At 45.7% G+C, this 19410-nt stretch overlaps 1 protein-coding gene, 1 long non-coding RNA gene and 1 pseudogene across 3 annotated transcripts in view; 1 reads left to right on the top strand and 2 right to left on the bottom strand.

The window, feature by feature from the left end:
- Positions 1-465: 465 nt before the first annotated feature.
- On the bottom strand, positions 466-580 carry LOC123460530 (annotated as a pseudogene).
- Positions 581-4299: 3719 nt separating this feature from the next.
- Positions 4300-10867, bottom strand: LOC123460049. Its single transcript, XR_006636762.1, has 3 exons — positions 10466-10867; positions 6963-7087; positions 4300-5759 (listed from the first exon to the last, which is right to left on the bottom strand). It is a non-coding gene; the product is annotated as an uncharacterized LOC123460049 (long non-coding RNA).
- Positions 10868-11349: 482 nt separating this feature from the next.
- The window catches only part of Pak2 (p21 (RAC1) activated kinase 2), an 88564-nt gene continuing 80503 nt past the window's right edge, over positions 11350-19410 (top strand). The window contains exon 1 of one of the 2 annotated variants that reach the window (XM_045146953.1): positions 11350-11425. The gene's annotated coding sequence lies outside the window, so the exon portion shown is untranslated. Of the gene's footprint in view, positions 11426-13250; positions 13343-19410 lie in introns of those variants that run through there. The other variant, XM_045146952.1, reaches the window with a different exon arrangement.

The raw sequence follows: 19410 nt of genomic DNA, 5'->3' as shown, positions 1-19410 counted from the left end.
GTCCTCAGGGTAGCCTCGAACTCATGGCGATCCTCCTACCTCTGCCTCCCAAGTGCTGGGATTAAAGGCATGCGCCACCACGCCCGGCTATAATTATATTTATCAGAAGAAACTTGGGTCATTGTCAGCTAATTCCAAAATTTTGTGCTCTTTTTTTAAAAAAAAATATTTAATTTATTTGCAAGCAGAGAGAAAGAGGAGGGGAGAGAATGGGTGCGCCAGGGTCTCTAGCCACTGCAAACAAACTCCAGATGCATGCACCTCCTTGTGCATTTGGCTTACATAGGTAGTGGGGAATCAAACCTGGGTTCTTTGGCTTCGTAGGCAATACCTTAACTGCTAAGCCACTCTCTCCAGCCCTGTGCTCCTCTTTTTTTTTTCTTCATGCAATTTATTAACTCTTAGCTTTCATTAAATTTAGAACAAGTTACATTAAAATCTTATGAAAATGCTTCAACATTAAGGTATTGTAGCCATTTTCAGAGACCTTAAAGGCTTCAGCTGTCCTTAAGGCTCGTAACATCGCATCACTATTGCCAGCTCTCTACATTTCTGTAGAAACAAATCAATTGGCTGGCTTTGCTCCTTTTTTCTTTTGTTACATATTTTTTATAGCCCCCCCTTTTTTTAATGTGTGTGTGTGTGTGAGAGAGAGAGAGAGAGAGAGTTGGCATATCAGGGCCTCCAGCCACTGCTATCAAACTCCAGATATGTGAACTCCGTGTGCGACCTTGTGTGCATGCATCAATGTGTGTCTGGCTTACTTGGGACCTGGAGAGTTGAATATCAGTCCTACATACGTAATGTATCTTGATCACACTACCTTCTGTTGTCCCTCCTGGTGGACCTGTTTTCTTACTAGTTAGTCCCACCTCTGCTTTAATTACTTGTACTTCATTTATTTTTTCAAGGTAGGGATCGCTGTCTAGCTAGGTTGATCTGGAATTCACTATGTAGTCTCAGGCTGCACTATGTGAACTCATAGTGACCCTCCTACCTTTGCCTGCTATGTGCTAGGATTAAAGGTGTGTGCCATCATGGCTTGTTTCTTTTTTCTTTTTTGCTTTTTCAAGGTATGGTCTTGCTCTAGTCCAGGCTAAACTGGAATTCACTGTGTAGTCTTCAGGCTGGCCTCAAACTCACAACAATCCTCCTACCTCTGCCTCTTTCTTGAGCGTTGAAGTTAAAGGTGTGTGACACCATGCCCAGCAGAGAGAGAGAATGAGAATGGGCACACCAGGGCCTCTAGCTGCTGCAAACGAACTCCAGATGCATGTGTCACTTTGCACATCTGCCTTTATGCAGGCACTGGGGAATCAAACTTGTGTTGGGGAATTGAACTTTGGTTGTTAGGCTCTACAGTTAAGCGCCTTAGCCACTGATACATCTCTCCACAGTCTGTTTTATTTTTATTTTTTTATGATGACCCACTGAGTTTAATTATGGTCTCTGCATGAGCATGGGTGGAAGTTTATTTACAGGAGTAGAAACACCTTATCTGTGCCTGTATCACTGAAGAAAATGCCTCCCGTTGCCCCAGCAAAATGTGCTACTGTGCTGGGCGTGGTGGCACACGCCTTTAATCCCAGCACTTGGGAGGCAGAGGTAGCAGGATCACCATGAGTTCGAGGCCACCCTGAGACTACATAGTTAGTTCCAGGTCAGCCTGGACCAGAGTGAGACCCTACCTCGAAAAAGCAAAAAAAAAAAAAAAAAGTGCTACTTCTGGGTGTGGTGGCACTCGCCTTTAGTCCCAGCACTTGGGTGTCAGTGGTAGGAGGATCACTCTGATTTGAGCCCCATCTGAGACTACATAGCGAATTCCAGGTCAGCTTGGGCTACAGTGAGACCCTACCTTGAAAAACTAAAAAAAAAAAAAAAAAAAAGTCCTGCCTGTAGATTCTTAGGGAGGAATGGGTCTTCTGTGCTCCTTCTCTCTCCGTACCAGAATGTTGATGGGTCCATGCTTTGCAGGAAACCACAGCTACTGTGCATTCATGAGTATAATGGCTGTGTCATCACGCCATGTCCACAAGACTGCATTCTATAACATTCCTCCCCACCTTCTTTCCCTTACATTCTTTTTTCCTCCTACAATGTTCCCTGATCTTGGGTGATATAGATACCCTATTTAGGGCTGAGCATTCAGTAGTCTCTTATTCTTACCACCTTGATGTTTTGGAGGTTTTTCTTAAAATTAAAAAAATTACTTCTTTTTTGAGAAAGTGGCAGAGAGAGAGAGAGAGAGAGGGAGGGAGGGAGGGAGGGAGAATGGAGCACAGGTTCCTCCAGCCACTGCAAATGAACTCCGGCCACATGCACCTTGTGCATCTGGTTTACATGGGTTCTGGGGAATTGAACCTGGGTCCTTTGGCTTTATAGGCAAGTGCCTTAACCATTAAGCAATCTCTGCAGCCCTGTTTTTTTTTTTTTTTAATTGTATTTACTTATTTATTTTGGTGTGGGAGGAGGCAGACACATAGTGAGTATGGACACACCAGGGCCTATAGCCACTGCAAATGAACTCCAGATACAAGCACTACTTAGTGTATCTGGCTTTACATGGTATTGCAGTCAGGTTTACATTGCTGATAGAAATCATCCAACGAAGAGCAGCTTATGGGAAAAAGAGGTTTATTTTGGCTGGCTTACAGACTTGAGGGGGAAGCTCCATGATGGCAGGGGAAAATGATGACATGAGCAGACGGTGGACATCACCCCTTGGCCAACATAAGCTGGACAATAGCATCAGGAGAGTGTGCCAAACACTGGCAAGGGGAGACTGGCTATAACACCCATAAACCTGCCCCCAACAACACACCACACCAGGAGGCTTTAATTTCCAATTGCTATCAGCTGGGGATCCTAACATCCAGAACACCTAAATTTATGGTGGACACCTGTATCAAACCACCACATTCCGCCCCTGGCCTCCATAAACTGATAACATCCATGAGGTAAAATGCAATACATTCAGTCCAACTTTTAAGAGTTCCCATAGTTTTTTTTTTTTTTTTTGAGGTAGGGTCTCACTCTAGCCCAGGCTGACCTGCTGGAATTTACTATGTAGTCTCAGGGTAGCCTCGAAACTCACGGTGATCCTTCTTTCTCTGCCTCTTGAGTGCTGGGATTAAAGGCTGTGCCACCATGCTTGGCCCCAGTTTCCATAGTATTTATCAATCCCAATGATGTTCATACATCCCTATAGCCCAAGATCTTTATTTATTTATTTATTTATTTTAAGTTTTTTTTTTTTATTTGAGAGCGACAGACACAGAGAGAAAGACAGAGGGAGAGAGAGAGAATGGGCGCGCCAGGGCTTCCAGCCTCTGCAAACGAACTCCAGATGTGTGCGCCCCCTTGTGCATCTGGCTAACGTGGGACCTGGGGAAACGAGCCTCGAACCGGGGTCCTTAGGCTTCACAGGCAAGTGCTTAACTGCTAAGCCATCTCTCCAGCCCCCAAGATCTTTTAACATGGTGCTGTTTTAGGCTCTTAGAAGTATTAAGAGTACTCTCCCTTAAAGCCATGCCCACTGTTGAGGGTATATACTGTTGTCCTCTTATGTGCTTTGTGTTTCCCTTATTTTTGGAGAGGTGTGAGTGATGTGATACATTTGGAGCTCAGACCACAACCTCAGATGTCAGTTCTCACTTTCCACCTTATTTGAGACAGGGTTCCTCATCCACTACATGTACCAGGTGTCGTGGTTTGATTCAGGTGTCCCCCATAAACTTAGGTGTTCTGAATACTAGGTTCCCAGCTGATGGAGATTTGGGAATTAACGCCTCCTGGAGGTGGTGTATTGTTGGGGACGGGCTTATGGGTGTTATAGCCAGTGTCCCCTTGCCAGTGTTTGGCACATTCTGTTCCTGTTGTCCCTCTTACGGGGGGCAGAGGGTGATGTCCACCCTCTGCTCATGCCATTGTTTTCCCCTGCCATCATGGAGCTTCCCCTTGAGTCTGTAAGCCAAAATAAACCTCTTTTTCCCACAAGCTGCTCTTGGTTGGGTGATTTCAACCAGCAATGTGAACCTCAGTGCAACATACCGGGCTAGCTGGCCTGTGAGCTTCTGGCTGATTCTCCCATTTCTGCTCCCTTCTTTTTGGGTACACTGGGATTACAGATGCTTGCCTCAGCCTCAAGCTCTACATGGGTTCTGGGGATCTGAACTCAGGGATTCATCGTGTGGAGAGCACCTTATCTACTGAGCCATTTCTAACTACTATCTCCCCTTCAATAATGATAAAATAACAATAATAGTAAATATATTTTTTGAGGTAGGGTCTCACTCTAGCTCAGGCTGACCAGGAGTTTACCACATAGTCTCTGGGTGGGCTTGAACTCATGGTGATCCTCCCACCTTTGCCTCCCAAGTGCTGGGATTAAAGGTGTGCGCCATCATGCCTGGCTCCTCTAATAACTACATTTTAGGTCTTTATTTAAACCTTTCCTTTTTTTTTTTTTTTTTTGCAGGGGTGAGGGATATGATCTTTTTTGAACTTATTCTCCAAAGTGGAATAATCTGTACAAACCCAAATGCTTGTTAGTATAATCTCTATGTCACATTAAAATTCAAAAAGCCAGGTATGGCAACATACACTTTTAATCCCAGCATTTGAAAGACAGAGGTAGGAGGATTGCTGTGAGTTTGAGGCCAGACTGGGAGGGAGCACAGAGTGAGTTCCAGGTCAGCCTAGGTTAGAGTGGGAAACCCAAACAAAATTCAAACAATTTTTATAAAACTGTCACCTCATCAAATTTATTAGTTCAGAATGGTTTCTTTGAAGCCACGATAATGCTTAAACGGGAATGACTGTAATACAGAAATTTGGTTGACTGGAAAGCTAATTAAACTTTCTACTTGTTTAAATCAATTACAAAAAACAAAAATTGTATTTTTCGCAGAGTAGTCTTCTGGAATCACCAATAATGGACAGCTGGAGTAGTGGCTCAGTGGTTAAGGTGCTTGCCTGCAAACCTAAGGACCTGGGTTTGGTTCCCCGGTACCTACATAAAGCCAGGTGCATAAAATGGCACATGCATCTGGAGTTTGTTTGCAGTGGCTGGAGGCCTTGGTGTGCCCATTCTCTGTCTACCTCTTTCTCTCAAATAAATAAAATATTTAAAAGCTAGAGTTTAAGAGTCCTGACAGGTGTAGTGGCTCATGCCTGTAACCCCAGCAGTGGAAGCAAGATGATCAGGTATTCAAGTCTAGCTTTGGCTACATAGTGAGTTCAGCCAGACTGGGTTAAACGCGACTCAAGGAACAAACAAAAGCCTAGAATATTTAGCATCCTGAGATAATACTGATTGAGGCATCTTTTCATGAGGGGTTCAGCCTTTTGACTGATGTTGCACGATATCTACACGTGGTGGACCACAGTCACTGCTTCCAGACATTCTCCGCTAAAGTCTGTGAATATTGCCTGACACCACCACCAGCTGTGTAGCCTTGATGAGAGTCCAGTTCATCTCAACCAGTAGCAAGTTGCAAGTGATTGAGGGAAGCGCACTCTACCTTTAAGTCTCTGATCCATTTCCTGCCACGTAAGTACCTCAATGGCAAGGACAGCACTGCTGTGCTGTATTTAGCAGTCACACCCGCATATCCGTAGCTGGTTGTCCTAGATTTCAGGTGTCAACAAATACAGTCCACGGGGCGCTAACTGCAAGTGAGCTGTCTGAGCAGGTAACCCTCTGGCTTGGCCTTCTCCAGAGTCCTTCCCAGCAGTACCACCAGCCATTTCAAGTTCCACTGAAGGACAGAGCAAGCAAGACAGAGAAAAAAGGTTAGCTGGACACACTGAGATCCCAGCACCTTCTCTGTTATCCCATAACGATTCAAACGGTTTTGAAATATTTTCCTAACTGCCTCTGTTTAAATAGAAAGTGGGGCTGGAGAGATGGCTTAGCGGTTAAGTGCTTGCCTGTGAAGCCAAAGGACCCAGGTTTGATTCCCCTCAGGAGCCACGTTAGCCAGATGCACAAGGGGGCACACACGTCTGGAGTTCGTTTGCAGTGGCTGGAGGCCCTGGCACGCCCATTCTCCCTCCCTCTCTCTTATCTGCCTCTTTCTCTGTCTGTTGCTCTCAAATAAATAAAAATAAAAACAAAAAAAAAATCAAAAAAGAGAAAGTGTGGGCATACATATATGTAATGTTTAAAAAATACTGCTTGGGGGGCTGGCTTAGCGGTTAAGGTGCATACCTGCAAAGCCTAAGGACCTGGTTCAATTCTCCAGGTCCCAAGTAAGCCAGATGCATGTGGTGCTGAATGCGTCTGGAGTTCATTTGCAGTGGCTAGAGGCCCTGGTGCGCCCATTCTCTCTCTCTCTCTCACACACACACACTCTCTCTCCCTCTCTATCTCTATCTCTCTCTCGCACAGGCCTTTAATCCCAGCACTCGGGAGGCAGAGGTAGGAGGATCGCCAAGAGTTCAAGGCCACCCTGAGACTACATAGTGAATTCCAGGTCAGCCTGAGCCAGAGTGAGACCCTACAAAACAAAACAAAAACCCACAAAAAAACTGCTTGGGACCAAGTTTCATCAGTCATTAAACACACTTCCAAATTAGTAAGATTGTGTTTTAGACCACGGTCGTCATCTACTCATCTACACAGGTGGTGAGCATGATCGAGTGTGATGAAAATGAGAAAATGAAGAAAACTGATGTGACTTTTGTTGCCTGGGGGTGGCAGGTGGCATAAATTTTGACATCTTCATCGATTCATATGGTGTTGCAGTCAGCTCCATGCTGCTGGGATGAACCTCCAAGCCAGGCACAGTTTAGGGGGGAACAGGATTTATTGCAGGCTTGCAGATGCAGGGGAAGTTTTGTAATGGTAAAAGAAGCTGGCCTCCTCACAGATCCACCCAAAGAGAAAACCCACCACCCAGCACCACACTCGAGCAGGCACACACCGGGAACCCCAGGCAAAGCTCAAGTGCTCTGCATACCTTGGGCTGCAATTCCAGATCAACTGACATCTTAGGGCTGGACCCAGGGTCTGTGCCCAGTGACACCTCCTCCAGGCAGGTGGCTGGAGATCCAAGTTCCAGGCTTTAAGAAACTGAATCTAGGGCTGGAGAGATGGCTTAGTGGTTAAGCGCTTGCCTGTGAAGCCTAAGGACCCCGGTTCAAGGCTCGGTTCCCCAAGTCCCACGTTAGCCAGATGCACGGGGCGCATGCGTCTGGAGTTCTTTTGCCATGGCTGGAAGCCCTGGCACACCCATTCTCTCTCTTTCTCTCTCTCTCCCTTTATCTGTCTTTCTCTCTGTGTCTGTCGCTCTCAAATAAATAACAAATTTAAAAAAAAATTAAAAAGAAACTGAATCTATTAGGGGACATAACTTCAAACTGCCATTTGTAGTAAGCACTTTTTTTTTAATCCTTTTTTTGGTTTTAGGCTAAGGTAATAGATATTGTTATTGATGTGGGATTTTGGAGTTCATGAGGGGGTCCCTCAAATTTATGAACCTCAAGTTTGGATTCTGTCCTTTCTTTAACAAAGAATTGATAGTCAAACTCAAGAAGGATAAATTATGAGTTATTAAGTTTATTTAGGTGCGAAATCACAAATTGTGGGTTTTATTTAAAGGGGATTGGGATCCAGGAAGAAGGCTAGAGCAGAGTCATAAAAGGTGGGAAGTAGGATGCACGCTGTCGTGTGAAAAACATTGCATAAGTTATCATTTAAGAAAAATCGAGGTTTTTAGGGAGACTGGAGTAGAGCCACAAGCCCATGGAGGATAGGACTTAGGAGCTTGTGTAGGGAAATTTAGAAGGGACAACCAACCACAGATAGCATCCACCTTGAGTTTCTCCACAGATGAAAGTTAAAAGAGCTAATGATGGTGACAAAAGAAAGAAGAGCAAAGAGAAAATATCCAAGCCAAGAAATCCAGATGAGAAATCTTAAGGAGGAAAGAGAGTTGTACCCAGAGTTACCCCGAGTTTAGAGACGGGTCACAGGCCTAGAGTTAGTAAAAGCATCCAGATGGTAGATCTGGAGTAAAGGGAAATATGCATGGGGTAGACTCAGAGACCAGAGGAAAATCATACATGTATTAAAGTGAGAAGTTACTCCAGGGTAGGAAACAGGCAGAGAATTCTTCTGACCAGGAAACAGTACTACGCTCTCTACCACCACCACCACCACTTCCATGGAGCTAGGCTGGATGAGGAGGGGGACAGACTCAGTGTATCCAAGCAGCATACAGTAAGGCGAGGAGCATCACACAGAGCAAGGGGCGAGAGGGCTGCAGCCATTATAGTGATTGAAAATGCATTCTTTTGTCAGATTCAGGTATGTAAAGGGAAGACCTGACTGGTTTGTAGATTGGAGGGTAGACCCCAGAGCCAGCCCACCTGGGTCGGCTGTGTAGGTAGTGTGTTAGACTGTGGGTAGCAAGGAGCACCATAGATCAATCTTGATCAGACACAGTTCCATTCCTGCCAAGAGCTGCATGCTGTGTAAGGGTGCAGTGGCATCTTCTGGGTCTCTCTGGGCTTCAGTTTCTAATTGAAACTGCTTAACAGAAGCTAGTTTTCCCCTGTTCTCCTTCATTATCTTGTTACATTTTTGTTCTACATTTATGGTTTAAAAAAATATTTATTTGTAGTGGGGGTGGGGTAGGATATGCCAGGCCTCCTGCCTGTGCAAATGAACTCCAGATGAATGCACCAGTTCTGTAACTGGCTCTACATGGGTACTGGGGAAATCAAACCCAGGCCCTAAGGCTTTGCAAGCAAGTTCCTTTAACTGCTAAGCCACCTCTCAGGTCCCACATTTATGGTGGTAAGGAATTGCGCTGGGCATGACGGTGCATACCTTTATATTAAGGAATTGTGTTTTTTTTTTTTTTTTGTTGTTTTTTACCTCAACTAAGTAAGGGTGGTGGTAAGGAAGCAGGGGCGTGGTGTGAGTATATCTCACCCACTCTCCAAGAATATTGTTTTAGCTAGGTCTTTTGGAGTATGATACATGGCTTATGAACTGGAATAGGTTTCAGAACTTCATGAATTTAAGGATTACCCTGGCCAGATACTCTTCACTTAAAGCTACCCATCTACGTTTAAGTAATTGACACTGAGTGACATGGAGGTAAGGAAATTAGGGTGAAGTAGCCACCATCTGTATCCCCCAAACGTACAGAATATGCCACTCACAGGTAGTTGAATGTCAGGTTTGGGAGGCTACAGGAGAATGAAATAGACTATGGACTGCCTGAATCAATGATAGTATGATAGCTAGTAGCCACTGGGTTTATTTCAAGTTTCTCTCACCTTCCTTCTGTGATCACTTTTCTCTCTCTCTCTTTTTTTTTTCAATTTGATTTTTCGAGGTAGGGTCTTACTCTAGCCCGGGCTGACCTGGAATTCACTGTGTACTTTCAGGGTGGCCTCAGAGTTACAGAGATCCTCCTACCTCAGCTTCCAGAGTGGTAGGATAGAAGTCGTGCACCATGTTGAGGTAAAAAAAGAAAGAACCCAACAACAACCGGGCATGGTGGCGCACGCCTTTAATCCCAGCACTCAGGAGGCAGAGGTAGGAGGATCTCCGTAAGTTCAAGGCCACCCTGATACTACATTGTGAATTCCAGGTCAGCCTGGGCTAGCGCAAGAACCTACCTCGAAAAGCCAAACAACAACAACAACAAAAAAAACCCCTCACACAATTATATCTTTTTTTTTTCTTTTTGGTCAAGGTGTGGGGTTTAAACAGGTTTATCATATAGCCTCACCTCGTCTTCATCATGGTGTAGCCAAAGGTGGCATAGAATTCCTGATCTTTCTGCCTCCACTTCACAAGTGTTGAGATTACAGGCATGTATCACCACTCCTGGCCTGAATTATATTTAAAAGAATATTTTCTTTTTTTTTTTTTTGGTTTTTCGAGGTAGGGTCTCACTCTAGTTCAGGCTGACTTGGATTTCACTAGACTCAGGGTGGCCTCAAACCCACAGTGATCATCCTACCTCTGCCTCCCTAGTGCTGGGATTAAAGGCGTGTGCCACTACGCCTGGCTAAAATATTTTATTTCCTGGAGAGAGAGAGAGAGAGTGAAAGAGAGAGAATGGGTGTGCCAGGGCCTCTAGCCACTTAGAACTCCAGATGCATGCACCACCTTGTGCATCTGGCTTTATGTGGGTACTAGGGAATCGAACCTGGGTCTTTAGGCTTTAGGGGTAAGAACCTTCACCCCTAAGCCATCTCTCTGCAGATATTCAAATGACCATACTAAACCTCATCTTCCCTCTTGCCTGTAACTTTCTCCTGGGTGCTTTTCCTGGTTTTCTCTTTGTGTTTACAGCGCAAATACCACCTCCTTAAAGAGGCCTTCTTTTTCCACCCTCTCCAAAGGAATCTTCCAGTTTTTTCTTTCTACCAGCTGTCAGTGCTTGGATTATTCTGTTTTACTATTTATTAACTCTACAAGGACTAGACAAATCATACTCACCCTTGTTTCCCTGATGCCCACCTAGTGTCCTTTATAGACACTGGAAATTTGTAGACTAAGAGAATACATTGAGTTCATCCGCAATTACGATTCCGAGGTCTTCATTTGCAAAGAGATGGGACCAATTCAGTAGTACAATATGGTGAGTCCACAAGTTAAATCAGCAAAATGCATTTTCAGAAACAAAGGTTCTAGCTACACAAAAGATTTTCGTGTATCAGGATTTCTGCCAGCATCTTCAGTAGACCACTCCTGACTGGAAACAACAAAATCATGAATCAAACGAGGAACTGGGGGCTGGAGGGATGGCTTAGCGGTTAAGGCGCTTGCCTGCAAAGCCAAAGCACTTCGGTTTGACTCCCCAGGACCCACATGAGCCAGATGGCACAAGGCGGCGCATGCATCTGGAGTTTGTTTGCAGCGGCTGGAGGCCCTGGTGCGCCCATTCTCTCTCTTCTATCTGTCAAATAAACAGTAAAATATTTTTTTTAAAAAACGAGGCATTGGTTGTCAATAAAGACAAAAGGAAAAAACAGTCCCTACAGAAAGAGCAACGTTCAGCGGACTACAGCTCCCATCAAGCCTACGCGAGCCCCCCCGCCCCCCCCCCCCCAGGCCGGGATGCAGGTCCCCGCCCCGCGAGCGCCCGCGCCCGGCCCCGCCCCGCGCCCCCGCCGCCGCCCTCCCCCAGGGTTGTGGCCACGCGCAGCGGCAGCGGTTGTTCCGCTTCCCCTCCGGCCGGGCCGTCGCCATTGCCGAAGGCCCCTGCCCTCCCTGCCCCGGCCCCGGCCCCGGCCCGCGGGGCAGCGCCGCCGCCCCGGCGCCCTCCTCGGCCCGCGCCGCCCCGCGCCGCGCCGCCTCCGCTCCGCCGCGCGCCCGCCCGCCCGCCCGCCCGGGGCGGCCCCGGAGCTCGCACGCACGCACAGGCGCCTCTCGGGGCGGGACCCGCCTTCGCCTCGGGTAAGTGCGGCCCGGCCCGCCGTCGCCCTGGGCCTAGGCCTCGGCGGCCTGGGCGGCGGCCCCCCCGCTCGGCCCCTAGTCCCCGAGCCCCGCGGCGGCCGCGCTTCCTGCCGCCGCCCCGCCCGCGGGTTCGCGGCCCCCCTCGACGCCGCGGCCCCCGCCGGCCCCTCCTCGCTCCTCCGCAGGCCGCCGCCCGGCTCGCGCCTCGGCCACGGGCGGCCGTCCCCCCGGGGCCGGCGGGGCCTCGGCCTCCGCGAGCTCGCGCCGTTCCCGGGCGTCCTCGGCCCCCGGGGGCCCCGCGCGTCGCTGCTTAAGGTAACAGGTGGAGTCGAGGGCCGCCGCTCTCCATGTTTGGCCGTCTCCGAGGCGGACGGCGCCCCCGGCGCGGCCGCGCATTCCTTCGCGGGCCGGGCGGCTCGGCCTTTGAAACGAGGAACCGAAGGGAGGCCGGTAATTGCCGTTGCCAGATGCTGGGAGAGTCTCCGCACGCGTGCATGCATCCGTGCATGTGCACGCATCCGTCTGTCTGTATCTACCTTGTTTATTTGAGGCACAGACCGAGGACTGAGAGCGGGCACGCCAGGGCCTCCTGCGACTGCAAGTGAGCGCCAGTCTTGGGCCACTTGGTGCGTCTGGGCTTCACGCGGGTGCTGGGGAATCGAACCCCCGGCCTTCGGGTTTCGCACACAAGCACTTTTTTAAGCCGCCGAGCCACATCTCCAGCCCCCGTATCTTTTATTTTAATGGGAATAGTCCGGGCAGTGTGACATGATTGGTTTCCCCCTTGATAAATAACCAACTCCCGCTGGTATTTATTGCCTGGGTTCTTCTTTACAAGTGTCTTTTTCTTTTCTTTTTCCTTTTTTTTTTTTTTTTTTTTTTTTTTGAGGTGGACTCTTACTCTAGCCCAGGCTGACCTGGAATTCACTATGGAATCTCAGGATGGCCTCGAACTCACGGTAGTTCTCCTACCTCTGCCTCCCGAGTGTTGGGATTAAAGGTGTGCACCACCACGCCCGGTTTACAAGTGTCTTTTTCATTCTTTGTTTAAGAAAAACAAACAAACAAAACAACCCCCCCCCACAATTAAACTAGGCCTAAAATGAGACCACGACAAAGTGAACTGTAGTTTGGACCAAGCTTGTGCACAGCACGTTTTCTTTTTTCCCCCTTACTGTGTTTCACTCTTCGGCTCTTACAAGTATGCAGGATATTGAAATACATGTGCGAGAGTTTGCTCTGGGGGCTTTATCTATTGATTTATTTATTTTTTTTATAGGGCTGTCCAAAAGAACCGCGTTAAAGTTGGAAAGTTAGATTGCGGTGAAGGCAATGAATAATAACTTTTAAAGCAGTTCACAGCTTGTCACCCTTGTCAGGAAGCTTTGTGGCATTTGTAAAACATTTCTTGCTAGTGGATACCTGGGCTTCTCAGTTGATGTGTGTGTGTGTGTGTGTGTGTGTGTGTGTGTGTGTGCGCGCGCGCGCGCGCTGGAGAGGGAGGAAGTCCCTTTCATGTGCTGATACGCCTGGGACTGATGCCTCATCCTGCCTCCAGTTCTGGGATTACAGGTGTGAGCCAACATGTCTGCCTCATCCTCTGCTTTTAAATCTTTATAGAGGTCAGTTAGCCAGGAACACTGATTTACATTCACATACTGGAATTCGTGATGTTGGCATGTATTTATTTTTTATTATATATTATAATACTAATTATTTATTATTATTATATTTTATTTCAAGGTTTTAGTAAACAGTCCATTGTTACATACCTCATAGCAGGCCCCGAAAAATGTTGCTTAGTCCTCGGCTTCAGTACTGTCATCATTTGGTTTTCCCTGTCGACCTTAACTAAATGAGATGCCTTGGCCTGAGGGATCAAAGTGTAGAAATATTGGAGAATGAAAAAGTTTTGAGGTTAGTGTCTGACATTTAAAACTCTTTTCTATTTCCCTGTACTGGGATCAAGCCCAGGACCTCCCTCCCACATGATGCTAGGCAAACACTCCTGAAATATGCCCCTAAGCCCTTTTTCATACTTCTTGTTGTTTTTTTCAAGGTAGGGTCTCACTCTAACTCAGACTGCCCTGGAATTCACCATGTGTCTCAGGGTGGCCTTGAACTCATGGCGATCCTCCTACCTCTGCCTCCCGAGTGCTGGGATTAAAGGCGTGCGCCACCATGCCGGTTCTCTTCCATACTTATTTTGAGACAGGTTCTGTTTAGATTATGTTGGCCCTGAACTTGTGATCCTCCTGTCTGAGCCTTCTGAGTAACTGGTATTGCAGGCCTATACCAGGCGAACACTCCATTTCTCTCTATAAGCAGGGTTGTGTGTTTATTTTAGGATTTATTCTCCATGATACCCAGGCTGGTGTCTGACTTCTGGGAATAGATTCTTCTGCCTTAGCTGCCAGGTTAGCTGGGCATTATGCTGGACAAGCAGATGTGTTTTTTTTTTTAATGTGAGTTCCTGAGTATTTGAATTCTATTAGGGGCTTCATTCTAGGCTTACCGTCATTCAAAAGGAGAGAGTTATTTTTTTGGATTTTGACATTTCATACTCACACCGCAAACCCACTAAAGGGATAGAGGTTCTCTGGTATTTAAGATCGACAGGTTTCTAAGTTGACATAGTCAACAATAGTTTGTATTTTCCAATGACGTGTTTTAAAAGAGAATTTAGCACTTGTTCTGGTAGCTAAGGATAAACTTTTTTTATTTTTTATTTTTTGTTTATTTTTATTTATTTGAGAGTGACAGAGAAAGAATGGGGGCCAGGGCCTCCAGCCACTGCAAACGAACTCCAGACGCATGCGCCCCCTTGTGCATCTGGCTAACGTGGGTCCTGGGGAATCGAGCCTCGAATCGGGGTCCTTAAGCTTCATGGGCAAGTGCTTAACCGCTAAGTCATCTCTCCAACCCTAAGGATAAACTTTTAATTATACTTTCTTAAAACTCAAGAACTTGTATAAAATCGATACTGTTAGTCCTTCCTATCTTTATCATTATTGGTTATTACAGTAATAGTGTTCATTACTTTTGGCTTTTAAATTTTTCCACTTTTGATTAAAACTGGACCATTTTCAAGTCTTCAGTGTTTTGGTCAATTTGTTCTCAAAAGTCCCTCCATTTACAGGAATAACTAATTCTAGAGAGGGAGGGTGTTAAATTATTTGCAGATTGGGTTTATGAGTTCTTTATCTTTAACCTCCCCCCAAAAGGAAAAACCTGTGTTTTGGGGGGGGACATGCGTGTGCATAAAAGGGAAGGGGAGAAGCCCCAGTTGTGGTCTAGAAGTATTGACTGATCACAGTTGAGTTTCAGCATGTCTTCATTTCTTAGATGAGAAACTAGTAATCAATCTAAACTTCTAGGATTTCAGAATTCCAGCTTTTGTGTCGTAATTTATGCTATGTATCCCAAGTACTCAGAAGCTAGAGCACTGAGTTGGAGTTTGAGGTGGTTCTTCTACTTGAGCCTGGGCAAGAAAGACATCCTCCCAACCCCCACAACTTTGTTTTCTCATCTGTCAGATGGAAACAATTTAATGGCAATTTCATAGGGCTTTAGGTAAATGAAAAGAGGTAATATAAAATACTTAGCAAGTCTAGTGCTTAAGTACTTAACAAACATTAGCCAACACTTTGATCTTCATCATACTCCTAAATGTAGGTTTAAATTTTTTTCTAGGGAGGGGAGGGAAATACCATGGTTTGTTGTCTGTAAGTATAGAAGTTGTCAATAAAAATATATATATATATTTAAAAAAATTTTTTTTCTAGCCGGTCATGGTGGCGCACACCTTTAATCCCAGCACTTGGGAGGCAGAGGTAGGAGGATCGCCATGAGTTCGAGGCCACCCTGAGACTACATAGTTAATTCCAGGTCAGCTGGAGCCAGAGAGAGACCCTACCTCGAAAAACAAACAAACAAAAAAAAATTTTTTTTTTTTAAACTAGGCAAGGTGGTAAATGCCTGTAATCCCAACACTTGGGGGAGGTGGAGGGAGGAGGATCAGGAGTTCAAGGTCATCCTTAACTATCTCGTAAGTTTGCTATCACCTGGGTTATGAGAAACTTGTCTCAAAAAAGTCAGGTTAATTTTGTAGTTTCAAGCTGGCTCTCTGCCTCCCAAGAGCTGGAATTAAAGGTGTGTGCCACCACACCTGTTTTTGTTTTTTTTTTTCCCCTCCTTTTTGAGGCAGAGTTTCACTCTAGCCAAGGCTGACTGACCTGGAATTTACTCTGTTGCCCCAGCCTGGCCTCAAACTCTCTGCCTACCCTCCTACCTCAGCCTTCTGAGTGCTGTGATTAAAGGTGTGTGCCACCAGAAGATTTTGTTTGAGGCCAACCTGAGCTACCTAGATAGTGCCTCAAAAAAATAAAACAAAGGGGCTGGAGAGATGGCTCAGCAGTTAAGATTACTTGCTTGCAAAGCCTGATGGCGTGGGATCTTTTCCTTAGTACCCACATAAAGCCAGATGCACAAAATGGCACATGTGTCTGGAGTCTCTGCGGTGGCTAGAGGCCCTGGCTCACCCATACTTTGCCTGTCTCTGTCTGCCTATTTTCCTCTCTCTCAAGTTATAAATAAAATACTTAAACAGAAGAAAACAAAACAAAACAAACTTTTGAAGGGGGGGTTGGAATCACACAACCAATAATTTGAGGCTATATCTAATATTTAAATTATTTTTTTATGGGCTGGGGAGATGGCTTGGTGGTTAAAAGGTTTGCAAAGCCTATGGGCCTAGGTTTGATTCTCCAGTTCTTCCCAGTTCCCATGTAAAGCCTGATGCACGCTATAGTGCAGGTGTCTGAAATTTATTTGCAGTGGCAAGAGGCCCTGGTGCACCCATCCTGCCCCCTGATGAATGAAAAAATTTTTTTTTCAGGGGAATAGCATACAATTTTTCTTTCTTTTCTTTTCTTTTTTTTCCCCCAGATAGGGCCTCATTCTAGTCCAGGCTGCCCTGGAATTCACTGTGTAGTCTCAGGGTGGCCTTGAATTTACAGTAATCCTTGTATGTCTGTCTCCCAAGTTGTGGGATTAAAGGTATGTACCACCACTTCCAGCTAGAATATGATTTTTCAAGACAGAAAATATACAGTGGTTTTGCCATTGAGATATTATGCAGATTAAATTTTTTTTTTATTTATTTGAGAGAGCATGGGTGTGCCAGGGCCTCCTACAGCTGCAAATGAACTCCAGATACATGCACCACTTTATGCATCTGGCATTACATGGGTACTGGGGAATCCAATTAGGGCCATCAGGCTTTGTAAGCAAGCACCTTTAACCACTGAACCATCTCTGTAGCCCCAGGTTTTTATTTATTTATTTATTTATTGAGGTAGGGTCTTGCTCTAGCCCAGGCTGACCTCTTGCTGCTGTAAACAAAGTTCAGATGCATGTGCCACTTTGTGCATCTGGCTTTACATGGTTACTGGGGAATCGAACCCAGGCACCTTTAGATGCTGGCTATCTATCTTCCCAGCCCCAGGTCCAGATTTTTTTTTTTTTTCAAGATAGAGTCTTGCTCTAGCCTGGGCTGACCTGGAATTCGCTATGTAGTCTCAGGCTGGCCTCACACTCACAATGATCCCGACATGCCCTACAACAGATCTTTTACGTAAAAAAGATTTTCAGTTTTAAAAAGTATGTGTATTTCTCATCGAAATACGAAAAGTAGTGAAAACTGTTGATTACTATCATAACAGAATAAAAAGTGGCCCCCTTATTTTGAAAATAAGGCCTCACGTTCTCAAAGTAGTATGTACTCATGAAAGTTTCAAACTTTATTATTTAGAGTAAAAATTGAAAATTATTGTTTTGTGTGTGTATGTAATATGTGTGATTCTAACCACTGTAAAAAAACACTAGAGATGCAAGTGCTACCTTATGCTTCTGGTTTACGTGGGTACTGGTACGTGTGTGGCATTTAGTTCATGCATGTGTGTACAGATGGGTGGGTGCGTACATGTGTGTATGTGCGTGTGCATGTGTGCGTTGTGTGTGTATTTGGAGTTTTTGACCAGCAAACACAAATAGCAGTCCTCTTTTCTCCACCCACTTCAGTGCTGGAGTCCGAGGCCTGCGCAGCCACCTGTGGCTTTTTGTGGTTGTGGGGGCTCTGAACTTGGATCCCCGTGAGAGCCTTCTCAGCCCGTTTCCTCACCTTAGTTAGAAGTAAGCATCTGTTGTGTAATTTTTAGATCTTTTGTTTGCTCTTTGGTATTTTTGAGATGTCTTGTTATTTAGCCTAGACTCACCTTAAACTCATGGTGATCCTTCTGCCTCAGCTATCCGAATGCTGGGATGAGTGGTGTGAACTACCACATTTGAAACCAAAGGAAAAAAAATTATTCTGTGTTGCTTATGAAAATATATTACAGTGGTTGGGCGTGGTGGTGCATGCCCTTAATCCCAGCCCTGGGGAGGCAGAGGTAAGAGGATCTCCTTGAGTTCAAGGCCATTCTGAGACTACATAGAGAATTCCAGGTCAGCCTGGACTAGAGTGAAATCCTACCTTGAAAAACCAAAAAAAAAAAAAGGGAAAAAATACACACAGTGGTGATGCCTCTTTTTAATAGTCTCTTATATGGTAGGTACTATTAGCTATCGTCCTTTAGCCTCCTACTCACGCACATATACCACGATTGTGCAGGTGCGCGCGCACACACACACACACACACACACACACACACGTGAGGAAATAGTAGCTTTCATAGTTTACTCTAAATAATCATCTTTGAACCATTTATAAGTTAGTATGCTCTGGTTTTAGTATTTGTTTTTCAAAATAAGTTATTAGTGGTCTAACTGCCCATCTCTACTTTGTGGTCATTTATTTATTTTCTAATTTTGCACAAATAAAACTCGTGTCTTAATGAACTTTCTTTTTGATTTTTTGAGGTAGGGTTTCACTCTAGTCCAGGCTGACCTGGAATTAAACTATGTAGTTTCCAGGTGGCCTCAAAATCAGGGCAATCCTCCTACTTCTGCCTCCCAAGTGCCTGGTTTAAAGGTGTGCACCACCACACCCATCCTTAATTAACTTTCCTGGGTTTTGTGTGTCTGCATTGAGGATTTAAAAAAATATTAATTAATTAATTTATTTGAGAGAGAGAGGAAGAGGCAAAGAGAAAGAGAGAATGAGTGCACCAGGGCCTCTAGCCACTGAAAATGAACTTCAGACACATGCACCCCCTTGTGTATCTGGCTTATGTAGGTACTGGGGAATTGAACCGGGGTCTTTAGGTTTCACAGGCACATACCTTAACGGCCAAGCCATTTCCCCATTGCCCCCCCCCCCCATGTTTTTAGTATTCCAAGGTAGGGTCCCACTCTAGCTCAGGATGACTTGGAATTCACTACACAGTCTCAGGTTGGCCTCGAACTCCTACCTCTGCCTCCGGCCACCACACCCAGCTACATAGAGGATTTCTTTGCTGTGGTTGTGGTTGTGTCCCACCCCGTCCCCAGGCAGGGTCTCACTCTAGCCCAAGTTGAACTAGAGCTAACTCTGTAGACCCAGGCTTAATCCTTCTACTGTAGCCTCCCAAGTGGCCCGATAAAAGGCCTGTGCCACCAGACCCTGTTGCATTAAGAGGATTGTATTTAGTTAGTTATTTTAGTTGTTTTGGGTAGGGCCTCACTCTAACCTGGCTGACCTGGAATTCACTATGTGTTCTCAGGCTGGCCTCAAATTTACAGCAATCCTCCGACTTCTGCCCCCTGAGTGCTGGGATTAAAGGCATGTGCCACCATGCCTGCCATTTTCTTTAATTAAAAATTTATTTATTTGAAAACAGAGAGCTGGAATAAAGAGTGAATGTGCATGCCAGGGCCTCTAGCTACTGCAAACAAACTCCAGATGCATGTGCCAGTACATTTGTCTTTGCATGGGTACTGGGGAATCAAATCCAGGTCCTTGGACTTTGCAGGTAAGTGCCTTAACCTCTCATCTATCTCTCCAGCCC

Source organism: Jaculus jaculus, chromosome 4, assembly GCF_020740685.1.
Source record: "Jaculus jaculus isolate mJacJac1 chromosome 4, mJacJac1.mat.Y.cur, whole genome shotgun sequence".
In the NCBI taxonomy this organism is placed as follows: domain Eukaryota; kingdom Metazoa; phylum Chordata; class Mammalia; order Rodentia; family Dipodidae; genus Jaculus; species Jaculus jaculus.
The sequence above is the reverse complement of the archived record's forward strand: the minus strand, read 5'-3'. Positions and strand labels throughout refer to the sequence as shown.